Genomic DNA, 12484 nt, shown 5'->3' with positions numbered 1-12484 from the left:
TTTTTTTTTTTTTTTTTTTTTTTTTTTTTTTTTTTTTCCCCTGCATGGGCTTGTAAAAAACCTGATCCAAAAATCTCATCTTCTATCCACTGTTATTATCACTGTAAAAATGTATTTTTTCAAGGAAATGTGACGACTATGTGAAAAGTGAATGTTTTGCTTCAAAACTACTGCCATTTTAGGAGAGAAGAAATTCTTGTATCTAATAGCCATTGGTAATCCCTGAGACAACAAATGCATGCAAAACTTCCATGCAGGCCAATGATAACCAGGCTCTTGACCCATCTGAGAAAGTGGGTTGAACCACCAGTGCTGATAACAACTGTTAAAGAAGGTGGAGTCCAACTTCCAACATTGCAGTGCTTGCATAGAATGGAAATGTGTTTTTTCAAGATAATTTCGGTTACTTTTCTGATGACTGGCAGTTCAGCTGATAAGCCTAATATCAACTTATTCTCTGAAACTATCTAGTGTTTCTCCAAGGCATAAGAATTAAACAGCATAGAAAACGGGGAAAAAATGAATAATAACTTATAGTAATTTCATGACATCGTATGATGTGAGGAAATGAAACTTCAGAAAAATCACCGTGCCTGGAAACACTGATAGTAAATACTGACGTGTTCTAACTCTATGCAATTTCTGTTGTAGACTAACTTCCACTATGTGCACGATCAGCTCAGCTAGCTGCTGGCTGCCTGCTTCAGCTCCAAGGGAACCATCAACAAATGAAGAGAAAATGGTTGATGTCCATTCTTTTTGTATTTTAATGCTTGCTGTTGTGTAAATCTCTCAATCTCTGCCCTGTGGTTTGCAGCACTTCCCTGCATGAAGCAGGAAGACATCAGGTTTCATTTAAGCCATATGTTTATTCATATTGAACTTGAACTAGGATCATATTAAAAACAGATTACCAATCATTTAATAGCTATTAACACTTGCCAAAACTAACCTGTGGTTTTAAATGAGAGGAAGGTCAAAGTAAATGAAAAGTAGCATTTAACTCACTGCAGAGAAGTCAGTGCATAATATGTATTTGACAATTTAAAAATACTCAGCAGAATCCCATCCACAGCACATTCTTGATTCAGATCGATGAAAAGATTTAGAATTTGAATTCATTTATCTCAAATTCAAAAGTAAGCACCAATCTGGCAATATCAGCACATGCATTTAAATCTGTGCGCAGAACTCCCGCTGAAATTGTTGAGACATCTGTGCCAGTGGAAAGCATTTGCAGAATCTGATACCAAACCTCTCATCTTGATTTACAAAAAACTGCTTCAGGTTTAATATAAGGTGTACATCTTTGTATTGGGGGTGGGAGGCCTAAGTTCATCTGATCACTTTAAACCTTGCCTTCAAAACTGAAGTTAAGCATCTGCCTCAGTAGTATGACAAAGGAAGATTCAAACAACATCTTAACTGATAGTCCCATGCCCTCTTTTTTTTTTTTATGATTTAATGAAAAAAATATATATTTTTTTTAATTCTTAACTACGTACATTAACTATATTATGTATTTCATGACAACACACTTCAGGAGCCAAGCTGGACTGGGTAGACTCTCAAGTCTTCCACACTGCTTGGAAAGGCTCTGCCTGGATGACAAAAGCAGGGCACAAACATATTGAATTCTGTGTTACGTTGGATGTTAATACAGTGAGAAACCCTTAGCTGCTATGAAAAACATGAAGAGTTAGCTTATTTTTAAAATATAGGAGGAGAAAATGGCTCAATCTCCATTCAAGCGAGCATAACTTTGTCAAGACTGTTAGGGGTGCTTGACAAGTCTGAAACCATCAAAAAGAGTACAGCACAATGCAGGATGTTTAACAGGTTCCTGATATCCTTTCTATGTTGGGAAATACATACCTTCGGAGGCAGGTAAAGGTGATCCCAGCTTTGTCTGGCTTAGAACTGATTTATTACCTCCTAAGCAAGTTGTTGATTCACTGCTGCCACTTGCATTATTTATGGCTCACATTTGACTGAACTCAAGTGAATAAAAGGTCCAGAGTGAATTAGATTTCCTGTTTATTTGGATAAAACTTCCCCAAAGTCTTACAAATGAATCTTTTCCTCTAGCTGCAGATTTGACTGGTATTCTACTTTGTCCGAAAGATGGAGAAACTTTCTCTAAGGGCAATTATTAGATTTTTAAACTGTGGGTAATAGCTCTTCTCTAGGACCTTATCTGATGGTACACAGATGAAGTGTGAATACAGGAGAAGCTGGAATACCAAATGTGATCTGACTCCAGCCCTTGATGGATAACTACAGATGATTCTTTGTCACTGCCACACACCTTGGTTTTAAAAGCCCTAAGTCCTTCCTTTACTAGCGTTGTTCCAAAGCCTAGATGTTAGGATCTAAATTTTTGTTTAGTACTGATTCAGGGTTGCTGTTGCTGGAAGCTTTCCCTGACTCACCAGACAAGGAGACATTTCCATCCTCACCCGCTCTTGCCTCCACCCCTTTCTTCTTTCAGCTGCCATCCTCTCCATCCCACCTGACAGCCTGCAGCCATCACCCTGTGAATTGTAAGTCATTTCCTCATTGACAGCCTCCCATTTACTCTGACATCTGTCAGCCCTCCCTGACACTTGAATAAGCATCAAGACATTAACACTCTGGCACAGGTTTAGGGTTGGAATAATAATAAACCAGCCCTTCTTCTGCATTTTTCTAACGTTCATAAACCCTGCCTGCAATGGTGAGCTGGAGGAGAGCCTCATGCTGCAAATGTAGTGGGAACAAAACAGCATCGATTTTAAAGGATTATCAGAATGAGGAAGTGATCCAGCCTTGTTTACTTAAAGGACATGGCTTATTTCTCCTGTGCATTGATTTCTCTGTTATTTAGATTCTGACTGATGCAGCTCAAAAGCCGCTCTCTTCCATTGCTTCCAACCACACCAAACATGCCAGACTCCCTTGCACAGGGAATTCCTCCTTTTAGCCTGCAGCAGTGGTGGCTCTCAGACAGACCTCAAAGCGCCACTTCTGAGCAGCTTCTGCACCAGATGACTTCCTGGAAAGCTAGTGTGCCTCCCAGATGTTCAGTAAACATGACAGTGCCCTCTACATGTCTTTGGATGGAGTTCAGACATCTCTACCCACAACCAGCACACACAAAGGATTCAAAGGCTTCCCACAACACAACTTTTGTTTTCAAGTAGGATTAAAACATGCTCTTGCATTTCCCTCTGCTTGCTATTTTGTGAAGGGAACTAGAGTGTTTTCTACCACTGTAGGCTTAAAATTTAGCAGAAAAGATGATGTCAAGAAACTAAAAACATTGCTAGTACTTTAAAGGTGTTACTTCAATTATAGCTCAGTTAGGAAAAAAGAAAGAAAAAAGGAAGATTACAGATGAAAGTAGCTTGATGGCCTGTGTTAAAGGCATTCAGTGAGTGACTTCTGCCAAGTTCCAGGGAACACATCCACATTTTCGTAACTGTCACCATGAGATCCAGCAGCTGCAAGGGGAATAGATTTCCTACTGTGTCAGTGCTCGTAAGAAACTGAAAATCCCTAAAAAGTTTATCTGAATTTTTTTCAAAGACTACATTTTTTCCTCTTAGCAGTTCCCTCATTTGTAAATTTGCCTGGGCAAGACAGAAAGCAGTCATTGGCACATTTCCCCCCATCTCCACTGAACTGAAAGCTGCCTGCTGTGTCTCCAGCTGTCCCCTGAAGCTTCCAGGGGTGAGGAGAATCACAAAGCCCTGCAGAATAAAACTGTCCAGGAGCTGCCTCCCCTTCCCCCAGCACGAACAACAGCAAAAAGCAAGATGGCAAACTGACTTTCAGCCTCCAACGCCTCTTTGCAGCATGGTCTCTGGATCTCTTACCTGATGTAAGCATAAGCCTTGTCATCCATTTAACTCCTCACTGTTTTGTTTTATTAAATAATATTCATTTGAAAACATTTTAAATGTCAATTACCCAATGAAAAATGAATTCAAACCAGTAACTCTTGCAATGGAAGGAAGAGTGCATGCCCAAAAAGCTTGTCTAAATATGGTTTAGCAGGCATATTTTTACACTCACGATAGGCTGCAGCTTGTCTGCTGTGTCAGTTCACCAGCTTTCAATGGCAGCTTGCTTCTTTTTTACCCCCTTATAGTATACTAAAACCTACAGGCACTCTGCCAGAAACTAAGATTCAAATTCTGCAGGCTGCTATGCACACACATTAACAGGAGCTGACCCGGGAGAGACTCATTAAACATTTACACACTTTAGTCTGAGCACATGAATGTAGGTATGTAGGGCAAGACTGAAAGGAAGGGGATTTGTACTGAAGGGTGGTGTCCTCCTTCTGTTCACAATGAAGTTTAAAAATTCATTGCTGTATTGTTGTCACTGACCTAGGACAGATGTACTATTCTGTCACAGATGATACGTGCATTTTTAAATAGTAGTTTTTATTTCACATTTCAAACTAAGTACAATATTTTCCACAGAATAATTTAATTTCACTTCCAGATACAGAATTTCATCAGATTTTTTTTTTTTTTTTTTTTTTTTACACTATTAGTCAAGTAGTTACCTGCTATCTTTGCTCTATTTGCTTTTGAGGAATAAGCATCAACTGCAGTACTAAAAGCTTGTTCTGCACCTTCCTTTATCCATCACAGGGGAGAACTCAACTAAATCCAGATTAAGAAATAAAAACAGACTGCTAAGGATAATTGATAAAAGAGAGAATTTTCTACTGCAAAATAACTATTCTTTGAGAAATGCCAGATGAGCAGGTGGCATCCTATGTAGTCATACAGAAGTTTCAGCTTCTTTCAGCACACAAAAGCACGTGATGGAAGCCCAAAAGGGTTTTTGCTTTTGCTGTCAGTCGATGCTGACTTCCACTATCTCCTTCAGTTCTCTTTCTCTGTCTCTATGCATGGCCAGGAAGGGTTGTACGGGCCTCATCTCACATTATTTGCTTTTACAGATCAATATTATCCTTAAATGTATTCTGCAACAAAAAGCTTTAAGAAGTATTACACCTTGAAATAAACAAGAACGGACTAGATAAAATGAACGTCAGCCTCAAAAGCAACAACAGAACTGCAGACTGCAGTGGATAATTAAGGGGGGGGGGCGGAGGAGGACTGCAGCTCCTAAGAGGAAATCAGAGGTCATTATGTGCAGTTTTCACTAATCCATTTCATTACTGTTTAAGCTCTATACAGCTGGGCTGCAATCACACAAGAAAAAAACCACCAAGGAACACTGTGAAATCCATCTAGAGCTGCGTGTTCACAAAAATAGAGCCAGAAATGCAAAATACACTCCCAATCCAGTTTTCAGCAGTTAGCAATGTTTACGAGCACTACTTATAATTGCAAACACCAGGCTACAGAGCAACAGGCCAAGCTATACCAGGACACAGCCTCTTGGAAAAAATAGTGATAACAAGGAGAGGAGAAGGTTATACCACCAATAGTTGATCATTCGATCATTCCATAATTTTACTACATAACCTGATTGGAGAAGGACCTTCTCTGATGTTCTAGAAGTCCATAAAGTTTGTGGTGAACACTAGAAATGTTACGGAGGAGACTTCGCTGAACTCATCTGTGCTGCATAACTTGTAGCTTTCCCTTCATGAGCCTTGAAGGTACACACATGAAATATTGCTCAATGAATTAATATGGGCTCACATGGGAAATAAATATCAGATAATTGCTGGTCCAACTTTTGAGACAGTCCTCCAAGAGTGAACTCTTGCTGATGCTCATTTCAGAGAAGCCATGTACGTAAAGAATTCAGATAGCCCCAAATCCAGAACCAATAACAAGTTGTAGAGGAATTCAACTGATCTTAAAAAAAAAACAGGCGTTACAAACTGAATCCTGAGGAATGAAAGAACATCCCCTCTTCCCCTCCTTTCAATATTTCTTCTACTTACTAGTATCATCCTGAGTGGAAGAGAAACTGCAAATGAGAAAACATCGACAATTAGAAGAGCTTTTTGTTGTAGGGACCAGTGGCTTTAAATTGGAGCCTCTGCTACAACAAATCACTCATATGAATCTGTTAGAGAAATTACTTCAGAGAGCAGACGTGGACTAAAGGCATTATTTAATATGGCTGCCAGAAAGCCCTTCATAAAAATTCATGACTGCAACAGCTGGTTTTAGTTACCCTGAGACTTCTTGTGTGTTCTTCTACGAAAAGCAGAGAAACCATGTTTCATGTTTATCAAAAGAGCTGCACTTGATTTCACTGTGGTGCACAGGGCAAGGCTCCCATTACCAACTATTTCAGGGCTGGCTTTTCTATCAGCAATGGCTTGGGAACATCATTCCAGTCTGCTTTTCTGACCTTGTTTCCTTTCTTGTTGAAGCCCTTCAACAATTCCTTTCCACATACCTCCCTAAGAAGCAACACAAAGATCTGCTTCAAACAGGAGATGAAAATATCAGTGTGAAGCAGAGGGCTACTGATTCCCAAAGCACACTACTCAAAAAAGGGAGATAGATGATGAAGATAAATTCAATTGGTCCCAGACCACACATTACCCAGCCCATCTCTACAAACGCTCTTTGGAAATGAACACCAACTATTAACGCAGTCAGAAATTTATCAATGGGGGAATGAACCCTACAGCTCCCACATCCCTCCTGGGACCTAAAGATGAAGACTGTGAGTTTCTATACCACTTGATAATAGATAGCTTATTGCCTACAGGAGGTAGACAAGCTCCTGATTATTTTATTTCTTCTTCAAGCATTTATGTGCATTTTCACTTCTGGTCTGCATCCAGCAAGCAAGTTCACCACACTGCCTTGGATAACCTGATTCTCTCAACATCCCTCTTAAATTTCTTTTTTAATTCATGATTCTCACGTGCCTTTTTAATAGGAGATATTTGTAACCCATGGAGAACAATTTACTTCTGTTTCTGCCAGCATTAAAATTCAAATAGGCAGATCTTCTCAGAAGAAGTTTGCTATAATTATGAGATTGCTTTCTCCTACCTCTAGTTTGTGGCATTGCTATAACAATGGCTATTATTCTGAATACTGAGAAACTGGAAATTTCTCATCTTTTAAAGTGCTTTCAACTGATGTAACACTAAAGAATTTACCATACTGGGACTCAGGAGGCAACACTGAAAAATAAAACAATTTTTTTAAAAAAAAACTGTTTTACTGCTTGTTAAACCTAAGATAGCTATACTGCTGAGAGATCTAGCTCAATATTAATATTATTATTCTACTGACATCATAGTGTTTCCTATTTTTAGGACATTAGTGGTTGTTGAGCTACTATCAGAAACAAGAGAAATCTCTTGTTATTTTCCAGAGAATATATAGAACTACATGGGATGGACTTCCTCTAGAATTATTTTCATTGAAACATGACATCTTATTCACAGGTGATTTCTTAAAAATTATTTGTTTGCTGGTATTTTTCAAAGCTTGACTGAATTTGATCTATTTATAAGCATTTCCATTCATAGTAATTATTTTTTTTGTGAAAAATAATGAAATATCAAGTCACATGGGCATTTCTGACTTCAAAAGTAATACATTTTACAAACAGCCCAAGACCATTCCTCTTCACCCAGTGCAGTCCAGGGAAACCCAAAGGTTGGACACCAATGGAAGGACTGTATGGAGGCAGAGTAACATCTCCCAGGGAGATGAAGCTGAATTCCCATTCTGTGATGAGGCTCTGTGACATACACACTGCATCCCTCAGTGCTGCAGCTCAATCTGCTCATACTTGAGCTGGTTATGTCTTTCCCTCATGCTTTGCTGCGACACGTGGATCCAATCAGCACCCTAAGCTCTTCTGGATATCACATAGTTGCCTTGCTCAGGTTTTACCACCCCACTGCACACTTCCTTTTCATTACCGACTTCCTTTGGTTTAATAACTCCCTCCCCTCTGTCTGCATTCAGGGCACAAAGGGAAAGTTTTATGCCTGCAACCCAGACTGAGCGGTGCACGCTCTTCAAAGCTGCACATTTGGCTCCTAGGATGAGAGCTGTGGTGGGGCTCCAAGAGCTGTCCTTAATGCTTTCAGTACCATAGGCATCAGCCGCAGGCATGAATTCTTCAGCTAATGCTACTTTGTTCTGCAGTGCCAAAGGGCCGATCTGGACATGCAGGAAAAAATAACACGATGTGGAGATGGATTTACTTCTGTAGAAATAATGCCTCAGAGCTGTCCTGCTCTATCTCATCCTTGCTTGGTGCAGGACGTGAAAACTGCTTTGCTAACGGCAGTGCACATTAACTGTACCTCTGAGCAGCTCAGTTTTTCTTCAGTCTCTAATGACCAGTTGTCCCCAGAATCACCCGGGTAAGTCCTATGTCAGCTGCCCTCACCACAGTAACTGATGCTGCTATTCATGGTACAAAGAGGAACCAATGAAATAACAGATGGGTTATGAAATAGATATGGTCCATTGAAAGACAGAAAAAATTTGCTAGACAGCACAGAAGCAGCTTTCAAAATTCTCCCTGACAAAGCACATTGCTGCCCAACATCCGCATTTTCCTCCACATGTTTAAAGATCCACCACCTACCAAAATACGAGTTGGATACAGATCGACGGATGTAAGCTTAAGGTACACTCAGAAGTCTTAATCCTATCTTTGCATCAAGAACTATAAACTCATTGAGGTTGGAAAAGAACCAACTAGCCGAACCACAACCCATCACTACCATGCCCACTATGTTTCTCTGTGCCACATCTCCACAGTTCTTGAACACCTCCAGAGATGGTGACTCCACACCTCCCAGGGCACCCTGTTCCAATGCATCGTGACTCTCCCAGAGAAGAAATCCAGAAATCTTGCAAGGTATCGATTCAAAATAGGAAATGCCAAACCAAAGAGTGAAACTCATATCTACAGATCAACTGATCCTGTCAGATCCACCTGACTCACAGGTATGTGAATCCAAACCGAAGTTACCTAGCCTGGATAGCATATTCTTTTAGTTCTCACTCTTGTTACACTTAGTGGTTCCCTGGATCTTTGCATTTCATTGCATTACTACTATAATCACAGAACTTTTCTATCTACATAGTCACTTGCTGCTCATAGTTTTCTGCCAGTGTAGGCCCAGATCTCTCCAGGCATAAGCAGGTTTACCAGAGTTCACCCTTGGACTTTCAAGTGCAGAAGCTCTGGATGAGTCTCCTAACCTGGAAACCATTCTTCATTTTACATCATCTGTGGTATATTCTATATATTCTATATATTCTATTCAAACTGGGAGTAAAACGTCTTACTCATAAGGCATGTAAGCAACAAAAACTTCCCAAGGAAAGAGCCACCACGGGCCTGTGTTCATGTTACTTGCACTCATGTTACCTGCATAAAGTCTCAACTGCCGGAATTCCAGTAAGCAATAGGAGACTAATAAAACTTCTAACACAGCATTCTTCAAGAGCACTTACCACTGCCCCATCTTCACACAGACACAGCTGGTGAGAGTACAGGAAAGATAACACACCGCCCTTGAAGGTCCTAAATGCAACTTCCTAATTATATAAATTCAAATATCAAGTAATTTCATATAATCCATCACTTCTTCCAATCTTTGCCCCCATGTGGCTGAACTGGGAGTCAGAACAGCTGGAAGACATGGAGAGGAGGGTGTCAGTGAATTTACTCTTACTACTTTATACTGTAAATAGATATGGAAACAAAAAATGATCGCATGCCAAACTGCTCGCAGTTCTGACACTGAAAACTAACAAAAATACAACAATTTGAGGAAGTCCCTAGAGAAGACTAGCATATGAAAAAGCAGATGTTCTTCTTCACTTCTCTTTGAATTTGGTTTATGTTGCAAGTCACTTTCCTCCATAACCACTAGGCTCGAAGCTGAGAACAAGGAAATCTCAGAGCTGCTCACATTTTTAGAACTCTGGAAATGGTTTATTCACAGTTCTGACACTTTTAAACACCAAGAGAAGTTACCCTACTGATTTAATGATAGTTTTCTCCTTTAGAGCACTAGCCCACTTAGAATCCCTCACAGGACTATCAGAATACTCACTACTAATTTTTTTTATAACATTTTTTTCTATAATCTTGTCCAAGCACGTACATTGGCAGGCACCTCTGCACTGATTGAAATGAGGAAGTGCATCTCAACAGTACCCACACTTCCACACATATTTGCCTAAGCTTTTATCGTGGGTCACCATGCAAACTACTTATTTTGCAATTCAAAGGAAAACTAAGTGCTTACTACAAGGTTCAAATCTGTTTAGAATTTAATATAATCCAAAACTGAACAGTTATCAATAAAGAAATACTACCAAGCAACCTTCTGATTTAGAAAATCAAACAGTTTCTCAGGGAAAATGAGACTTCTTTTTTAAAAATTTTTAGGGAGCTTCTTCTATGGGCACTATTAGATGATTAATCACATCTTTTTAAAGCTGGTAATAAGAACTGTTGTGGACAAAATTAAGTCTGCTAACAGACTACACTATCATTTGTTGAATTGGCAGAAACCAGCAGGAAGAAAGCTCTCAGCACAAAAGCAACAACTGAGCCCATTTTCCTTCTCAACAAATTCCCAAAATACAGCAGGAATTACTTCTGTTTAAACTGAACCAAAGCAACACTATTTTTGAAAGAAACCAGGAGAGCAAAGGAAAATGTTTATCAGAATACAAGTATCTATTGGGAAAAAAATACCCACCATTTTATCTTCTGGCCAAATGATAAGAAAAGCAGTACTGCGGCTGGAGGATGAGATAGATCAATGAAATAAATTTCTTGTAATGAACTTTTCTGATGAAGGAAAGTTATACAGCAGTGTATGCTTCGTAACAAATTTTAAGTAGTTATTCCATATCTGCTTTTCTCTGCAAAGAGAATTTGGCAAAACACTTTGATCTTGAGATTTATACCATCCCTAGGAACTTGGCTAGGGCACCTGAGATTCGCTACAATGAAGACTGGGCTTGCAGAACCCTGTTACTGACACTTGATAAAAGAAACAAGAGGTAGTTATCTAGTATTTCAGGAAGAAATACAACTCATAAGGTTTCTTTTAGCTGTGAACTACACATACTTAACCAGCATTCAGATAGGAACTACATGGAACCATGCTCAACCAATTTGACAACTACTAAATACATCTGCACTTAAAGTTTAGTTACAAACTGCAATTTGCTTTTGCATCACAGATAACAGTTTCACAACTTCACCAGTTTCTGGTTAACACCTGTAAGAAAAGCTTACCCTGTAGAAATATGAAATGCTCAAAAAGTTGTGAGGGTTTTTCCAAGGCTGGCAATGTTTAGCACCATCTACTTCAAAACACAGTAGAAATACTCATTCTTGCAGGAGAACTGTCAAGAAGAGCTGTCATTTTGAGGTCTAAAATAGTTGAAAAATGACAACTCCCCTGCAGCTCATGTTCTATCTAAATTTAGCTCAGCAGCAAGAAGTTTCTAAAATGGATGTCAGGCTGCACCAACGTCTGTTATACCACAAGCAACACTGTCTTGCAGCAAAGAAAACCCATCATTTCAGACACACTGCTACAGCTACTGAACCAAATGCTGACTCATTCTGAAATCTTACTACAGCAACTTTCTAAATATACAATAGATTGATTTACAACAGCTACTTCCAGCACTTGGTCTCAGCTAAGTGAAGTCAAATTTTGTTTTTCAGCTGTTGAGCCAAATCTTCAGGTACACGGAAGTCAATGGAACGATGCTGGTTACTATAGCATAGATGAGAATTACTAAACTGCAAGTTGCTCAGCAAGTTTATTCATAAATCAAACCATGACTTCTTGCACCCTTCGCCCTGCATCTCAGCTTCCCCAGCAATCTCTCACCGCCTTCTCCCTGGCCATAATCACACATTTGGCTCTCAACTTCTCCAGATGCTTTAGGAAGAGAATTCTTTTAGTAAGTTTCCCAATTATTTCCGCAAAGCAACTATGCATGTCTTCTGAGAAATCAGCAAGGAATTGGGAGAAATGAAAACTGAAAGGAGGAGCAGAGCACCACATGATGAAACTTGTGAGACTGTGTCTGTGAAACAACAATGCCAGTTCTTGAGAGAGAGAACTAAAACCAGCTGAAGTGTTCCTCACTACAAGAAAGCTAAGAATCAAACAATTCCACCTTTAGATAGCTTCCTAGGATGTGGAAACCAGAGCCCAGTAGGAAAACCACCTCTTTTCTCCTGATTAGTCTAGTCACCTTTGTGTTTTGGAAGCCTTGCAGCCAATACTTTGAGGTGTTATCATATCTTTGCAGTGCTCTCAGGAAGAGAAGTGCTCCATGCACCAGCCCATTGCTCTGCTCTGGTGTCAGAACAAACACATAGTATGAAGTTACTACTGATTACAACATCAGAATCAACACACAGCATAAAAAGGAACCAGACAAGGCTCTTATTGAGACTTTTCTTGCCTGGCCTCAGGTGGGCAAAGCTCATACAAAGGTTAACTCACGTCACATGATAGAGGACT

At 39.7% G+C, this 12484-nt stretch overlaps 1 protein-coding gene across 1 annotated transcript in view; it reads right to left on the bottom strand.

Annotated features, from left to right (window-relative positions):
- RASGEF1B (RasGEF domain family member 1B) overlaps positions 1–12484 on the bottom strand; it is a 116417-nt gene that overhangs the window by 25931 nt on the left and 78002 nt on the right. The window lies entirely within an intron of this gene.

Source organism: Lagopus leucura, unplaced genomic scaffold (assembly GCF_019238085.1).
Source record: "Lagopus leucura isolate 7727_CA_CO unplaced genomic scaffold, USGS_WTPT01 Super-Scaffold_100004, whole genome shotgun sequence".
NCBI lineage: Eukaryota > Metazoa > Chordata > Aves > Galliformes > Phasianidae > Lagopus > Lagopus leucura.
This window is presented reverse-complemented; position numbering and strand designations above follow the sequence as displayed.